At 37.3% G+C, this 16,243-nt stretch overlaps 1 long non-coding RNA gene across 3 annotated transcripts; it reads right to left on the bottom strand.

Moving 5' to 3' along the window:
• Positions 1-2,474: 2,474 nt before the first annotated feature.
• LOC135617015 (uncharacterized) lies at positions 2,475-12,077 on the bottom strand. 3 transcript variants are annotated; one of them, XR_010488577.1, is made up of 4 exons: positions 7,638-12,077; positions 4,710-4,862; positions 4,297-4,407; positions 2,475-4,234 (listed from the first exon to the last, which is right to left on the bottom strand). It is a non-coding gene; the product is annotated as an uncharacterized LOC135617015 (long non-coding RNA). The 3 variants fall into 3 exon arrangements; XR_010488578.1 differs by having other exon boundaries at positions 2,475-4,222; positions 8,385-12,077; XR_010488576.1 differs by having other exon boundaries at positions 2,476-4,222.
• Between the last annotated feature and the right edge of the window lie 4,166 nt (positions 12,078-16,243).

Below are 16,243 nucleotides of genomic sequence, written 5' to 3'. Positions count from 1 at the left end.
GTTTGTCTGAAATATAAGATTCATAAAGTTAAGTTGAATTCAGATCATGTTTCTTGTGTACGTCTAAAGTGACATAGATGTATGACATGTTAAAGCAATTTGTCAGCCAAAAGACACAGCACTCTACCAAATACATGCACCTTTCAGGCCTCTACGCTATGCTAACCAAGGAAATGGACAAGAATTAATAATCCTTATAGAATATTTTTATTTCACTCATTTTAAGATCAATTATATTTCATAATAGTTGAAAGAGAAAATAGAAGAAAAATAGCACACGGAAGCTTTCAGAATTACCTTTCACCATATTGGAATGGTGCCCAAACTTAGACAGAGAAAAGCCAAAAGGGAATTTGTTGTTTTGCCATCACCAAGGCTCTGACCAAGAAAAAATGTCTCTCATCCTTTTCTTTTCTGCTAAACCTTTCACATGAGAATTAACATGTCAGTAAGAAGAAAGATTCAAATGAAGAGGAGGACTGTCTTTTCCAAGAAAATTTTGTGAACAAACATTTGAACTTTTCTTCAAAACATTTCAGTCAAAATGTAGCAAATAATATCATTGACAGTATGGTAAATATACATAACTAAATGCTTAATTCAGAGTTGACCAATGGTAAATATTGGTTCAGATTTCAACAGTGTGATCCACCGATGGCATGTCTAGTGTTTTACGTTACTCTTACCATCATGCCATCAAATCAGACTGCATGCCAAGTACCCAAACATTTAGAACGAAACAATAGCTACTCAAAAAATGTCACAAGTAGAGCCATATGCAGCAACAAGAAAGGGAACTATTGGATCTACTGCATACTGTTTAAATTAGTGATCGAAATCATGATAATGTAGGCCACTAGATCCAAACTTTTTTTGTTAGGGGCATTAATTTACAATCTATGTCGCCAAAAAGCAGCTTTACAACCAACATAACCTCGATTAAAGCATAAGAATGTCCCCTTTGCTAATAAATATTTCCCATTGACCCGCTAAACTAGTAGGTGTGTGTCCACAAAGTGATACATTATTGGAATGAGGACCTGCTGATTGTACTGAAAAATTCTCCTAGGGGTGCTTGAGATTGTAGTGCTATGATATATCATTTCACCAGGTCCCTGTTGATGTCTAAGCATGGCATGTTTCATAAACAGCTGAAATTTTTGTGGGTGCTTGAGATTGTAGTGAAAAATTCTCCTAGGGGTGCTTGAGATTGTAGTGCTATGATATATCATTTCACCAGGTCCCTGTTGATGTCTCAGCATGGCATGCTTCATAAACAGCTGAAACTTTTGTGGGTGCTTGGATCTTCTGGTAGATCTCAAATCCTCAAAAATGTATTAGCTATAAGAAAAAAAGTGAAGAACAAGGCACAAGAGACATTATTAGGTAATGAAGATAAACTGCTTGTCAAGCTCCTAAAAACAGGTACAGCGGCAAACAAGAAACATGATGGCTTCAAGTAAAAGTTAACAGTTTGCATTGCCATTATTATCTAGCTAAAATATTTAGTAACATTTGTTTTCCAACTCCTACAGTAGCAATCACTTAAGCCAATCTACAATTCTAAACCTCCATAATGTGTTTCTATCCAGTAAGTTAACAAACAAGAAAATACCAACATTAATCATCATGTTACTACCAGACTAGATCATGTATATTTCTCCATAATAAAGGGACATCTTCTACCAAGAAAAAGAAAATGAAAGATATATCAGTAATATTGAGCTTAAATCCTACAACAAAATTAGTCAGATCAGAACAACGAAAGCCTTGTTAGTGGGCAATCCTATAGCAGTTTTTATCTGTCCTGTTGGGACTTTTTTTTTCCCTAACTTTGGCCCCAGAACACAACACATGCTCATCTCCTTTTGTTCCCATTTGATGCTCTCTGCCCCTCAACCTTGGTCCACCCTTGTCCCCCACCATCCCTGCACCGGGATCCACTTAGCCCCACAAGATAAGCCCCGCATCATTCTCCATCTTTTAGCAATCGTAACTGAAGGAACTAGTGTCTCCACCCTAAGACTAATTAATCCTTTAATTTTACTAACTCCTACAATAATTTATAACCGGGTTAATATCATATCAGAATCTAGTGTCAGGTGTTCTGCTCTGGTATATTAGCTGAAGTCATCATTGTAAACTTTTCTAAAAGAAATAATCATTGTAAAAAGTATATTACAATCAACAGAGCACCATGTCAGACATTTGAAGTTATGGGACACCATATGTGCCATTTTTTCTGTTCCAAAGACTCATATATTAGCATTAATTAACTTTTTCAACTGGACTAAGATTATGTAATAAACAAAACAAAGTTATCCTTAACATACCTTTTTTCTATCCAGATTCTTTTTGAGTTCATGCTCTATTATACGAACAAGGAATCCAAAATGTGAACCCCACATCTTTCTAGTAATCTTTTACTGTAGCAGCTAAAAATAACTCTTAGTTAACATAGTTTTCTTGCTTAAGGTTATAATTATTACCTTAATGGCTGGACAAATAACAGCAATTTCAAGTGCCTCTCAAGAGAATCATTAGTTGAGGGGTTTCTTTCTTCCATATAGATCAACATTATTTGATAAATAAGCATCACTCTGGAACCATCTTGAGATAAGGAGGATCTGAAACTAGGAGTGGCTTTCACTTCCCACATCTAATCTTCATGTTCATTTGATTGGTCTAAGACCAAAGTATCAAGCATGCTACTTTGCCAAAGGAAAGAAGGCATCACAAGAACATGCCTCGGAAAGCTGGTAGCCCCATGGAATTCAAGATTCCGTTACATGCATCTATTGCGTCGGCGCCAACTTCAGATCCAATAATTGAGATTGATAACATGATGGCAGTCACTTGAACGATGTGCTCGTGGACCGAGTTGCCGGTGGTGGCACAGTGGAATCCAGAGAAAGATTTGGGCTACATGATACAGAATGAGCACCAACGTAGTTGTCGAATTGTAGGTGGAAGGGGACCTCCTTTGTTGGTGGGTTGTGTAACAGAGTGATTAGAAGTCTCCCTCAGCCTCCTCTTTCTTACAGTTCCTGATCTAATTGGAAACCATTCCACAGTAGCAATGGGTTCCCTTTTGGGACCCAAGATTGGATATTTTCTTGGCCTCCTATGGTTGACGAGATAAGGTGGACCAAGAGACTCCTCTTTTAAGTAGTGTCACCAACAGTAGCATCAATAACTTTTTGTGTGCTGATAAGCATGGAAGCAATGCTGCAACAATGCGACCCCTTCTACCACCAATATCCCCAAACTGGGATCTGGTAGAAGATAGAATCATGTCATGTTACCGAATTTTCTATCTTGTATTAAACATCTGCACTGTACTGAATTCGATGCAAGGCCCAGCCAAATGTAATCTTAGTTTCTAAATCATACTATGCTCCAAACCTCCAACAAATTTTACCTTGAGTATTCTGGCCTTTCAACTTATGAATTTGTATTCCCATAGTTGAGCATCCCTGTGATAAGTGTAGACAGCAGGTTACGAAGTCCCTTTAAAAATTTATCCTCAATGCACTGCCATCTGCAGACAGAAGGAAGATAACCTTCTCGATTCGTTGGAGATAAAAATAAGCTCAAATCAGTGAGACCCACCTTCACTATTCCAACATGGAGGCTACAGTAATCCCCGTTGCACCCAACAGTGATTGTACCATCTTCAAATGGTGCATGGCCTCTGTTACTTGAGTGGTGGGCTCAAGTGCAGACCGCAAAGTGGAGTTGAATCAAGAGGTGGAGTACCATCATATCACATGGCTTCTCTTAAGGGGTGAGGCAAGTGGTGGTAGGCCTCCATGGTGTTCCTTCAAATGGGCTGCATTGATTGCAAGTCAGACTCTGGCACCAGAAAGAGTCAACAGCTTCAACAAAGTGAGAAATAGGATATGACCCCTCGTCTCCGGCTTTGCATTGTGCAGCTCGACTCAAAGTGTTTTGCTTTCGATGATTGCCAACGATACTTTGAAAATCATTTACCATTATTAGCATGCTTGCCCCAATCTTTTGTCAAGTGTGTCACCTTTTGTTCGGTATTGCGAACCTGTGAATTCTTCTTTTAGGCTGCCACTAGCTGAAGACTCCGAAAACATCCTAGCTGATAGTATTGGATGAAAAATATGAAACCTTCACTCACAGTACATCCTATCGCTTTCAGATATCTAGCATCTCAATTTCAGGTAACAGGTGGCATCTAGAGAAACTGGACCTGGCACAGGCACTATAGGCAATTAGTTAGTTGAGGCTATAACACTTGATAACAGCATATGAAAACAACTCTACCTTGAAGAACCAAGCCACCAAAATGAAAAGAAGTCGGAAGCGCTTGTTAGCAGGCTGCGATCTCTGATGTCAGTCATCACTCCGGCAAGGGCTTCACCTAGTTTGTAAAAGCTGAACAACACAAGATGATAAATGGAAGTCACCTTCATAAACCTCAGTCTTAGTCTTAGGATTTCTAGCATGTAAAATCTGTTTGGTAGCCATGTCTGGAGAGGACCAACAGTGTCATCTAATAATCCCGACATTGACATCAAGGACTGCAAACATAGAAACCGTTCATGTCTTTGTTGCCAAATAGATGCCAACACTGAATTTTCAGGAGTCTCTATTTTATTAGCCAAAGAGATGGAAAAAGAGAGCAGCCAAGAAGATGGTGGATGATTCAGTGGCTCATGGAAGTCGAGGGTCTTTACCTCTATTTCTCTCTATGCTCCTGCTCGGATGAGGTCCATGTCACAGAAATGGCGGCAACTAGTGAAATGATTGTGAGACGTGTGCAGCTGAAATCTCCAGTAAGCGAATCATAAGCTCTTGGTGGAGCAATCTCGGTAAGGAAGAGATATACACTGAAAGAGAAAACATGCTTGGGTGAATTCCAATTTGCCATTTGTTGTCACAATATCTTTCAGGCCTTCCGCTTGATAAAAGTTTGTACTATAACAAAGATTCTTATATCAGCAAAAATACAAAGAGATTCTTACAAAAGCATAAACCTGTATCCGATTCATCTATATGACAAAACCTTCCTGATAAATCAAAACCTATCTAATCCAAATATAGATTGTTACTATGCAGGAAAAGTCACTTAAGTGGGTAATGATTAGTGCAACAAATAAAAGAAATTAGAATGGAAGAGACAAGAGATGTTATTAGGACAAGATCTTTGAAGACAGAAGCCAAAATGTTAAAAAAACAAGAAAGAAATTAGAACTAACAAGAGCCAACCAACCATCCAGAAACCTTTTTTGATTGAATCCAAGTGTTGTATGGCTTGATAATTGACATGCTAGATATTGATACAATGCTTAAATGTTGTCCTGACCATCCAGGATCCCACAACTGGATAATTATTGTTTCTCCTATTGGCTGAACTTTCTTTTATATTAATCTAAATACTTCTAGAAATCCTTCTGATTTGTTAAAGGTGCTACTGGATATATACAAGGATAGGATTGGGGGATACTTCATTTAGACTTCTAAACCAACGGTAAAATAAATCACAACTAATATGATTAAAGTAACTACTAAAGCAAAACTGATTGTCCTCCTACTAAATCTCAAATTCACATCTTAACTAGAGTAAAGTAGGTTCAAACATTAAACTTTACTCATATCAGTTTCTTATTTGGAATGGGCTGCATAAACCTATAACACAATTATGTATTAAAGTAACATGACCAACAACCACTAATTTGAGGCCAGTAATTCTGAAAGATTATTTTCAAACCTACACTTTGAATTGTCTGGAATTTGGCTAAGTTAAATCACTTTGGCATTCTAGGTCAACATCAGACTGGATAAAGATTAGTGGAAATGAGTCACGACTGACTTATAATATGTACGTCCCTCTTTTCCTGCTTCCTCTTTCAATCACAAATTTGGAACAGACTTGCTTTCCATCAACATTGTTGCCTTTGATATCTTTGGCTTCAATAGAATTCTTCACTACTCATCTAAAGCCCACTGCCAAACTGATGAAGTAAACTTATGCCACTCCATAATCCAAATGGTTGAGTGGGATTAGCAAAACAATGAGGAACAAAATAATGGTGAAGTGCCAAGAGCAGTAATATGAGAATATCCTTCTTGAAAAAATTTAGCAGTGTTCTGATGGACATATTCCTTGCAATTAGCATATAGAAGTATACTCAATTAAGTTCAACAATAAAATATTCATACATGGATGCTTGAAACTGCAAAAGCATTCTCCAGTGACCACTACCCGACAAAAGGCATTAGATAATCAGATGCACCTTGTTCATTCATTGGAATATATACAAACCATCAAAGTCCTAATCTTCATATTCTTACAGATAAGTATAATGTGAGTGGGAATTCATCAGGAAGAATTGAATCTATTCCCATAGCACATTAACAGAATTTTTAAGGTCCCGCAAAATCCAGATTTATTCCCTTTTCTGGTAGGTCCAATAATTCACTTTTTCATGAGATTGGCAACTTCTGCATCAGTAAATGTTGGTTGGTTAAACTGGCTGAATAAACCGAGCAGCCTTGACTAAGCAAGCCAAGTTGACTGTGTACTGGACATTTGTCATCATAGCTTTATTCATTCACAATACCAACCAGAATTAGTACTTTGTTCCATTTTATCTTTTTATAGTAGCACAACTAAAGGGCTTCATACTGTTCATCTAAAAACGGTGATCTAATGGAGATTACTGTTCAGGTCCTTGCACTTCTAGAGATTCAAGGGATCAAGAGTATACAATATTATATAAATGCAACTTTTCCACTCCAGAATTTTCATAGATGGTATATCTAGAGAGCTGGTCTTGCAGTGCTTATTCATGATTGTAAAAAAGATGCAATATTGATCATGCATTTTTTATGTCTACACCCAAAAATAAAATTAACTTTGCAACTAAGAACTTTGTCAAAATGTATGCTATGTGTTTATTCACAACTGTTCAAATATGTGATATTTATAATGCATTGTTTATGTCTACGTCCAACAATAAACTTGTTAACTTTGCAGCTAAAAATTTAAAATTACAAAATAGATGCTACATGTTTCTATTGCTAACATACGATTATAATGATTCTCAGAAATTTCTTCCTTGTGTTGAACACCATCTACCTTAACTCAGGTGCTTTTGCAATATATTAGAAATCTACTAGATCTTCAGATACAAGACCACTGGATATCATTTTACCTAAGAAAATATTTTACATACTTACACAAACCAGATCACCTAACATAGACACTTCAATGATAAAATCAGAGGCAACAAAATGAAAAGAGAAAAGCTATAGACACCAAACTTTAAAACAACACTAAGTTTGGAGAAGATATATATCATAAATAGACTTAAGTTGCATAAATTATGATTGGAACAGGTAATGCAATCTAATTATCAGAGAGCAGTTCCCATAATTAGTAAAGACCTGCCAGCCAAAAGATATATCTTGTAGAATATGTTGCCAGAGCTACATCCTCCTATTTAGAAACCAATTGCATAGAAGTATTACCACAACCAAAAGGTTCATATTGACAGGTCATTCAATCTAGAAATTAAGAGATCACAATGCAAAAGAGGATATATTGCAAAGAAACCACAAATTCACATACGTAAAATATTATTTGCTTGGAGAAGAACTACCATTTAAATGTTTGAAGATGAGCAACACTACGTTCCAATCAGCGATTAAAAGCTTCAGGCACGTCCACCAAAGTATCATGTAACATTTCATTGAGATTTAACCCACCATATTGCATCATGTTGAAGAATCTCTGAAACGTGTTCCATCAATGTTCGCTACGGAACCAACCAGACTAGAATCAACCGAATCAAGCCACAGCTAGATTGACAACAGATTTTGATTGTATGCTTTTGGGTTTCCCTTTTTATGGCCTAACTCTTTTCACAGTCACTACTCACCTCAGTGTTAAGCTCACAATCATCTGCCATGTATGATGGCCACAAGAGATTTATGGGAATGATGCAGCATTCCTCCAAAGCAAAGAAAAATCTGTTGTTTCTTCATTCATTCTTTTTAGTTTCCAGTTTTCTTCCCTTTTTCATCTAGTACCATCAGCAAAACAGCCTCTACTGAGATTCAGCATGGAACAACATGCAGCATGTGACATTCCAACAACTATGCATGCCACATGCAATGAATTCTTGACTCCTTAATTGTAACTATATAAAGATCCTAGTTCTAAAAACTTTGCATATGTTTAGCATTAAACATGAGAGGAATTCTAAAAAGAAAAGAAGATATAGATATGAAAAAAGGTATTAAGAATGTGTAAAAACATACGAAGTGAAAAGCACACTAGTTCCAATATAGAACATATTAGCTAAAAGCATACAAATAAAAAGATCAAGATGACAGGGATAACCTACTCAAAGAGTGGAAATCATAGGCTAATGCCCCAAAAAGTTAACTACATCTACAAAGTACTAGAGAAAATTGCACTTCAAAAGAGCAGTGTCAACTTGATTGAGATGGCCATTTTTTCCAAGAACATGCCTCCAAGCTGCATGAAGTAAGCCAACTAAAAGTTATTTCAATTCTCAAGAAGAGAAAAGGAAACCCCAAATATTCCAATACTTACACAATTGGAGTTTCTAATTATACAAACAAGGTTTCCTATTTTACTCATAGTATCATACTCTGAACATTAATACGCAGAGACTTGATAACTAACATGATAACAGAATATACGAGTCCAAACTGACAGCTATCATCCGCACGGAGATCAAGAGAAGGAATGACATTCTCTTCCATAAGTGCTACAACATGTTTTCTCCCAGTTTTAGCCTGTGTATTGAGAATGGGCAGCTTGGAGTATTTGCCTAAATTTATAAATTTAAGTATTCTTATATTATATTATACTATATTATATACATGCATATGTATATATATTTCTCCATATATGCAGCCTTCCCTCTACCTTAGAGAAGCTATTTTTGAGACTCAAAAATTGGCCACAAGGTTGAAAAGGAGCAAGCTTAGTGTTGTACCAAGGTCCACCCTAACACATGTATATATACATGTATATATGAAATCTCCAGGCGAGAAAAAAAGAATAAATAGTTTGACATCTTTCTGATATGCATACATAAATACATAGTAGATGCACAACTTAGCTATGACACATGGGCACATCTTAATTTGCAAAGGCATGATGATATAGCATGCATATGTGCATACAATAATCCATGGCTATGCCACGGTCATATATTTGACCAACCTAAATTCCAATTATCACCGCTTTAAAACATCATAAAGGTGTCCTTTTGAACCACTCCAGTAAGCTCATCACATGCCTCTTATTCAGAGAAACAGCCAGAATTTACACAGGCTGGAGGGGGCACATAGTTTAATAAATGATAGTCTAAAACATCGATAGGTAGATAGGGAAAATGGAGGTCTTCCCTCTCATTTGGAACTTCTAGTTGGAAGGTATCAAAGTTGATAAAAGAAATGAGAAGATAATATGAGCTTGGATACATCTTCGGAAGGCAAAAATGGTACACTAATAAATTAAGAAACAAATACACAAATCATGACAGAAATACACAGAAGTTAGCATCAATAGCTACATCTAGAGGTTAAACGATGAAGGCAACCATTCGAAAATGATGATACTTGACCAAAGTTCATGAGATTGAGATCAGTTCAAGAATGGTGATAGATGAAATTGAGATTAATATGCACCAACAGAATCATATTGTCATATCAGATTTCATGAAATCAATTCAAAATGTCCATGATTGACCAAAAGTTGGCTATAGTCCAGAAGCAAAGAAACCCGTCAAACATTGATTGAGCCACAAAGAATCAGTAATGATAGAGATTAAGAGTAGCCAAAGCTCATTAATACTAATGATAATTTGTCAAAAGCAATTAGAATCAGCTAAAAATTAATCAAGTTTGATTAACTCTGCCAAGTCCAACTGGTTCCACAATTTCCCAAGGGTTTCAATATCAGTTGGGTGATTCGATCCACCATTGGAATAGGTCGATCCTACAAAACGTGGCACAAGCTTTTTGAGAATAAACATAATGCAGGGAAAAATGCTTTTGGCTAATTTGCTCAGCACATGACCCAAGAAAATCTCAAACCATGTGAGCCCTCCAATAGAGACGAGTACCATACTCAAGAACCAATGGTTTTACTGATCTAAAACAAGTCGGTGTAGTTTACTAACATCAGGAGAAATAAGATAGACTGTTCACATTTTGACTTGATGGTCAAAGTTCAACAAAACAAGGAGGTACTGTTTAAAAGGATTACCTACATCTTACATATAAGCCAAACCAAACTGGATAGTTTTGGGCAGCGTAGAGAGCCAATCCAGACTGACATTCAAAATGGAGATATTGGTGGTCCCATTTGGTATACAGTTTCAATGTTATGAGTGTCACAAAGAAAAGTTGCTTTTAATAAACTACATCATGCCATATAAATGTCTTTCAACTTCAATAAATAATTATACATTTTAACAAGAATGGTCATTTGAGCCCCTAAAATACTCAACTAAATCATCTTATGTTATTAAAATATGGTTGGATAATTTAAAAAGATTTTGACTATACTCTATCAGATTGAACATATGCAATCTAGATGCTGAATGACTTTGACTGAAAGAAGAACATGACTCTTGCCAAGAAAACAAATGTGATTTATGATTGGAATTATAAGCCCCAAAAGCACAGAGTTAGATCAAGGGCAGAAAAAGGTTTGACTACCCTACTCGTTCTCCCTCATAAGGGTTTCTTTTACAATTAGTTTCTGCTCTTTAAGATTCAAAATAATTTGATGTGAAGAAAGAAACCTAATTGTATCTAATTAATTTAATATTATAACAGACTGAAAAAGAGAAGTACAAGTACGAAAAGGTTAGTGCCTCTCTAATTTCAACAAGAATATTTGTAGCAGAAATACTGAAATCATTACCACCAATAACCATGTAAAACTTAAAAGAAGAAACGACATACATGTAAGAACCAACATATGGATACAAAATAAAAACTATAGTTTCTACAGTATTCAGCTCAACCTCTTAGATGATAAAGTGCATGATCAAAATCTCATTATCTAGATGTTGTGCTCAATTGCATGCAATTTTCGTTTCCTTGATTTATCATCTAAAATTTGCAACTTTACACGACTACAAGGAACCCATCCTAACTGATGGTAATTCCCTAATGTTCTAAAATATTGTTAGTAATCATCCCGATATCAGAAAAATCTAGCTCCAGAAAATACTTGATAAACCTCATTTATTTCATTTGCAAAATTTAGCATATAGATATTAAGGTCAAACTAATAACACATCGAGAAGCAAGAGATTTATGAAACTACTGGTATGATTGCATAACAAAAGGGACGAGATTCAAAGTACATGTTTGATTGCTTTAATGAGGAAGAATTCAAAAGAAGTAGAAGAAACCTGGACAACATATTCGAAGTTGCATAATAGAAGGAAACACACATGACGACGGGAAAAGAAGTTATATAAAAGAGGATCTACAAACCAATCCGTCACCAGGACTTATCCTCGTAGAGTGCAGTGAAAAGAGTCGAGAAGATGAAGTGGACGATCACAAACCCCTGCCAAGCCCTAGCTGTCATGGCCGCCACAGCCGGATCTGCCAGATGTATAACGCGATTCGATCTGTTCCAAATGCAAAGGAGGGTGGGGTGGGGTGGGGATGGATACAAAGTTCCTACGGGGAGATCCCTCACGAGTGACCATGTCGGGAGGGATCAGTGTACCGCCATGTGCCAGCAGTGATCGTAGTGAAATGCTATGAATACCGATCCGGGGATAACAGATCCCGAATCCCCACAGTTGACTCCACTCTGGACGCGGTAGGAGGTGAGGGAGGCGGTTCTTGGTGCCGGAGACGGCGGGGACAAGGTAGTTGGCCGCGATCGTCCGAGGAGGGTCGAGGAGACGGACTCAGATTCAAATGGAAGAGGAGAGACGGATGTCGCCATCGAGGTCGGTTGGGATCGACGCCGAGGACGCCGGAGGCGGTGGAAACGAGCGTGATCGGGTTGTGCGTCTCAACGGATTTTTTTGATCGATAACGGATCTCCGGTGATATTTGAAAGGAGTTTTTGCATATATATCCTTGTCTTTTTTAAAAATATCATGTATTTAAAATTCTAATATAAACATAAAATAAAACATTCAATTTTTTCTTAAGAAACAAAAAAAGAAACTATATTACTGCGCCAAAATATGGACAAAGCACAAACGGCCTATATTTTTACTTAATTAATGATGAAAATGTTGAATCTCGTATTTTGATGATGAAACTACTTGATATATGTTTATGATTTAATCTGCGTTTTGAGTGACGCAGGATGCTTCGATCTGGATGAGACAATTAAAGCAGGAAAATCATGTTGTGTTGGAGGAACATGTCAGAAGATTGGACGTCGGGCCAGTGGATCGGTCGACGTAACGACAGAAGGCTTCGGGCCGTGGACTCGGGCATCGGGCCAAGAAGAGCGGGTATTGTGCCAAGGATATCGGAGTTGCGGAGCCAACTGGCCGATTGGGCAATAGGCCGCAGGAAAGGACGATGCGCCGAAGAATCGGACGAAGCGTCGAGGGACCAATGACATGCTGGACAACTTGGTTAATTGCTTAGGATTAATTGTCTCGATCGAAGTTTTGTTTACAGTGTGCAGAATTGACTACGATGAAAGTAAGACATGCAGCAGGAGTTACGCCGGAGTCATGACAATGATCACGTTGGGAGTTCAAGAGCTCGACGGAAGTTTGGACAATCGTCGGAGATTATACGGGAACAAATCCGAGAAGTCCAGAAGCTTGCCAAAGGAGCTCGTCGGAACTTGCCAAGTGGATCGTCGCAAGTCCAGGAGTTTGCCGGAAGTCCGTAGGAGGATCACCGAGGGTTCGTCGGATGATCGACGGAAGTTCGCCGGAAACTCGCCGGAAGAAGCAATTGACGCACCGGAGCAAGCTGCAGAATATGTCTTAGGAAATAATCATAGTTAACACATTGATTAAGTTAGAAATGGGAGGTGATCCCATTAGCTTAATCTTGGGGCAATTGGGCCCCTGAAGAACTCAAATTGGGCCGAATGGATTAACCCATTCGGACCCAGGTTGCTGTAGGAGGTGCAACCGCCCAGGCTATGTCTCCCAGCGAGACTGGGAGGTGCAACCGCCCCAGCCAAGAGGTGGCACCGCCCCGGGCTCAGTCTCCGAGCGAGACTGGGCGGTGCAACCTCTTTTGTCAAGAGGTAGCACCGCCAGAGCTCAAGTTTCGAGCTCTGCCAAGCAGTGCAACCTCTCCAGTCAGGCAGTGCAACCGCCTGAGCTCGGTCTACGAGCTCTGGCAGAGAGGTGCAACCGCCCTTGACAGAGGTGGCACCGCCCAGAGGCTCAGTCTTCGAGCTCTGCCAGGCGGTGCAACCGCCCCAGTCAAGAGGTGCAACCGCCTGATCCCGGAATTCAGGGAATTGACAGATTTGAGCTCCAAATTTGAACTGGGTTGGGGCCTATAAATACCCCACCCATTCAGCACTGAAAGCACAGAACACACACTCAAAATCTTGCTGTCTTTCTGTGTTTCTTAGAGCTCAAAACTGCTAGTTCTCCTCTTTCTATTCTTCAAGTTTGAGTTGTAAAGAGAGGAGAGAAAACTTCTGTAAGGGTTGTCTCCTAAGCCCGTCAAAAGGAGTGAATCTGTAAGAGGGTGGTTGGCCTTCGCCTATTGAAGGAAGGCCTCTAGTTGACGTCGGTGACCTCGTCGGTGGAGGAAGCCAAAAGTGGAGTAGGTCAAGATTGATCGAACCACTCTAAATCTCGGTTTGCATTTCCTTTGAGTATTTCACCTTCACTGCAAACTTCTCAATAGCTTACTGCCCTCTGTAATTTTACGAACGAGTTTCAAGGTTTAGACGAAAATATGCATTTAGACGTAAAACTGCGTTTAGACGTAAATCGGCTTTCCTCGTACAATCATCATATTTCAGTTTACGTTTACGTTTTGATTTCAATCATAACTGTTTACTGCCTTCTGCGATCTTACGAATAAGTTTCTAAGTTCAGAATTTTCCGGATCTGCGTTTAGACGTAAATCGGCTTTTCTCGTACGATCATCATATTTCAGTTTACGTTTACGTTTTGATTTCAATCATAACTGCTTACTGCCTTCTGCGATCTTACGAACAAGTTTCTAAGTTCAGAACTTTCTAAATCTGCACTTAGACGTAAATCATTTTTTATCGAACGAACGCAGCTTTCGTTTTAATCGCTGAAAAATTTTCGCTGCACTAATTCACCCCCCCCTCTTAGTGCTCTCGATCCTAACAGAAAAAATATTGATGACTTCTGTATTGCATGTACAAAATAAATAAATATTGTCGTTGTCGAATCGAGTTCTCGATACGGTTTCTTCGATGCTTAGAACAATAATGCATGTACAAAAGCATGTATAAAATATATAAATATCGTGGTTGAATCGAGTTCTCGACGTGGTTTCTTTAATGCGATCAATGACGATAGAGTTGACCTTTATTATCATAGTATTTTTTTATAATAAATTTAAAATGAATAAATATTATGACGTATGAACATAATATATATATATATATATATATATATATATTATTAGTATGAATTTTTTTCCTATTATTTGTGATCGTGTTATCGCATGTCTTATATTTATTGGTGTGAATATTTTTCTTGTCATCTACTTAACGAACAATTTTATTTCTCTCTATATAAACATATCATATCGTCGGCTAAGAATTCTAGGTCCGAATAGGTTGTTCCATTCAATCCAATTTAGGTCTGTTAAGGACTCAATTGGCCCCTAATTAAGTTAGTGGGATTATCTCCCAACCCTAACTTAATCTATACTCTAACTACGATAATTAATTATTGTAAGTTTGTGTTTCAGTGCGTCAACCACTTCTTCCGGTGAGCTTCCGGCGTATTTCCGACGAACATCCGATGAACCCTCGATGATACTCTGATGGACTCTCGACAAGCTCCTGGACTTCGCGATGATCTTCTTGGTGAGTTCCGACGACTTTCTATACCGTTTAAAAAAAACATCAAAGGAATAATCTTTGATTATAATAAACTAATTAGATAAATTATTATTCTCATTACTAATTAGATAAATTGATGCATCTTCATGAGTGCCATGTCATGATCCCACCCTCTTAGATTTCTATCACTTAACATATAATTTGGCATACCTCGATTTAATCTTCTAGGGAGAGGCCATGAGAGTAACATCATTGGTTTTGTCAGCTGCCTAAAAGAACATCAAATGTGAAGCCTTTTCTTCCCAATAAAACAAACTCATTCTGATTCTTCCTAAAAGTTTCCTACACAAAAACCTAATAAAAGATAAGATTAATGTGAGAGAGGGAGAGGATATTTATAAATCCAAAAAAAATCAAGAGATCAACGAGTAAATAACATAGTAAAAGCTTGACATAAAGATTAACATAATTTGAGATTCATTATCTACATTTATGATGAAAATAAAAAAATTACTATATAAAAATCAAATATAAAGAATATTACTTCTCGACTAACTTAAACTCAAATCCAAGACTTTGTAATACATGACCTATACATAAAAATAAATTCTATTTCATTAATGACTCATTTCTTTAGTTAGATCTCTAATCTTAATACATAAAAAAAAAAATAGTTAACTCCTTCAAGTAATTTGAATATAATCAAAACTTTGTAAAGTAGTTGGAACTATGACACTCAAAAGACTTCTTTAAAAAGACCCATGTATCCTTATTGTCTAATTGAAATAATAAAAACTTAAAATAAAATGCCAATGCAATTTCTTTTCCCAAAAGAAAGACTAATTAACCGGTAAACACACAAAAAATATTGAACTTTTGCAACATTAAAAAAAAAACCTGAGTCAAAAAATATTCAAGGTAATTGCTCAGTTAACCATTACCCATACACATTGAAAATAATATCCAAGATAATCTTTCTATTAATATGATTATCTAAATTATAATAATATAAAAAAATTAATAGACATCCATAAATAGCTAGAGATTTTCCTAGAAAATACCCTTATTTTAGGTATTTCTTAAATAATCACTTCCATTTTAATTATTTTCAAACTATACCATTTAATCTACAAAATATCAAAATTATTCTTCATTATAACTCTTCTGTCTCTCACCCACCTCACCAGTCGTTCGATGTCCGCTCGTCATCGT

The sequence above is a fragment of the Musa acuminata genome, chromosome BXJ2-7 (genome assembly GCF_036884655.1).
Source record: "Musa acuminata AAA Group cultivar baxijiao chromosome BXJ2-7, Cavendish_Baxijiao_AAA, whole genome shotgun sequence".
Lineage (NCBI taxonomy): Eukaryota > Viridiplantae > Streptophyta > Magnoliopsida > Zingiberales > Musaceae > Musa > Musa acuminata.
The sequence above is the reverse complement of the archived record's forward strand: the minus strand, read 5'-3'. Positions and strand labels throughout refer to the sequence as shown.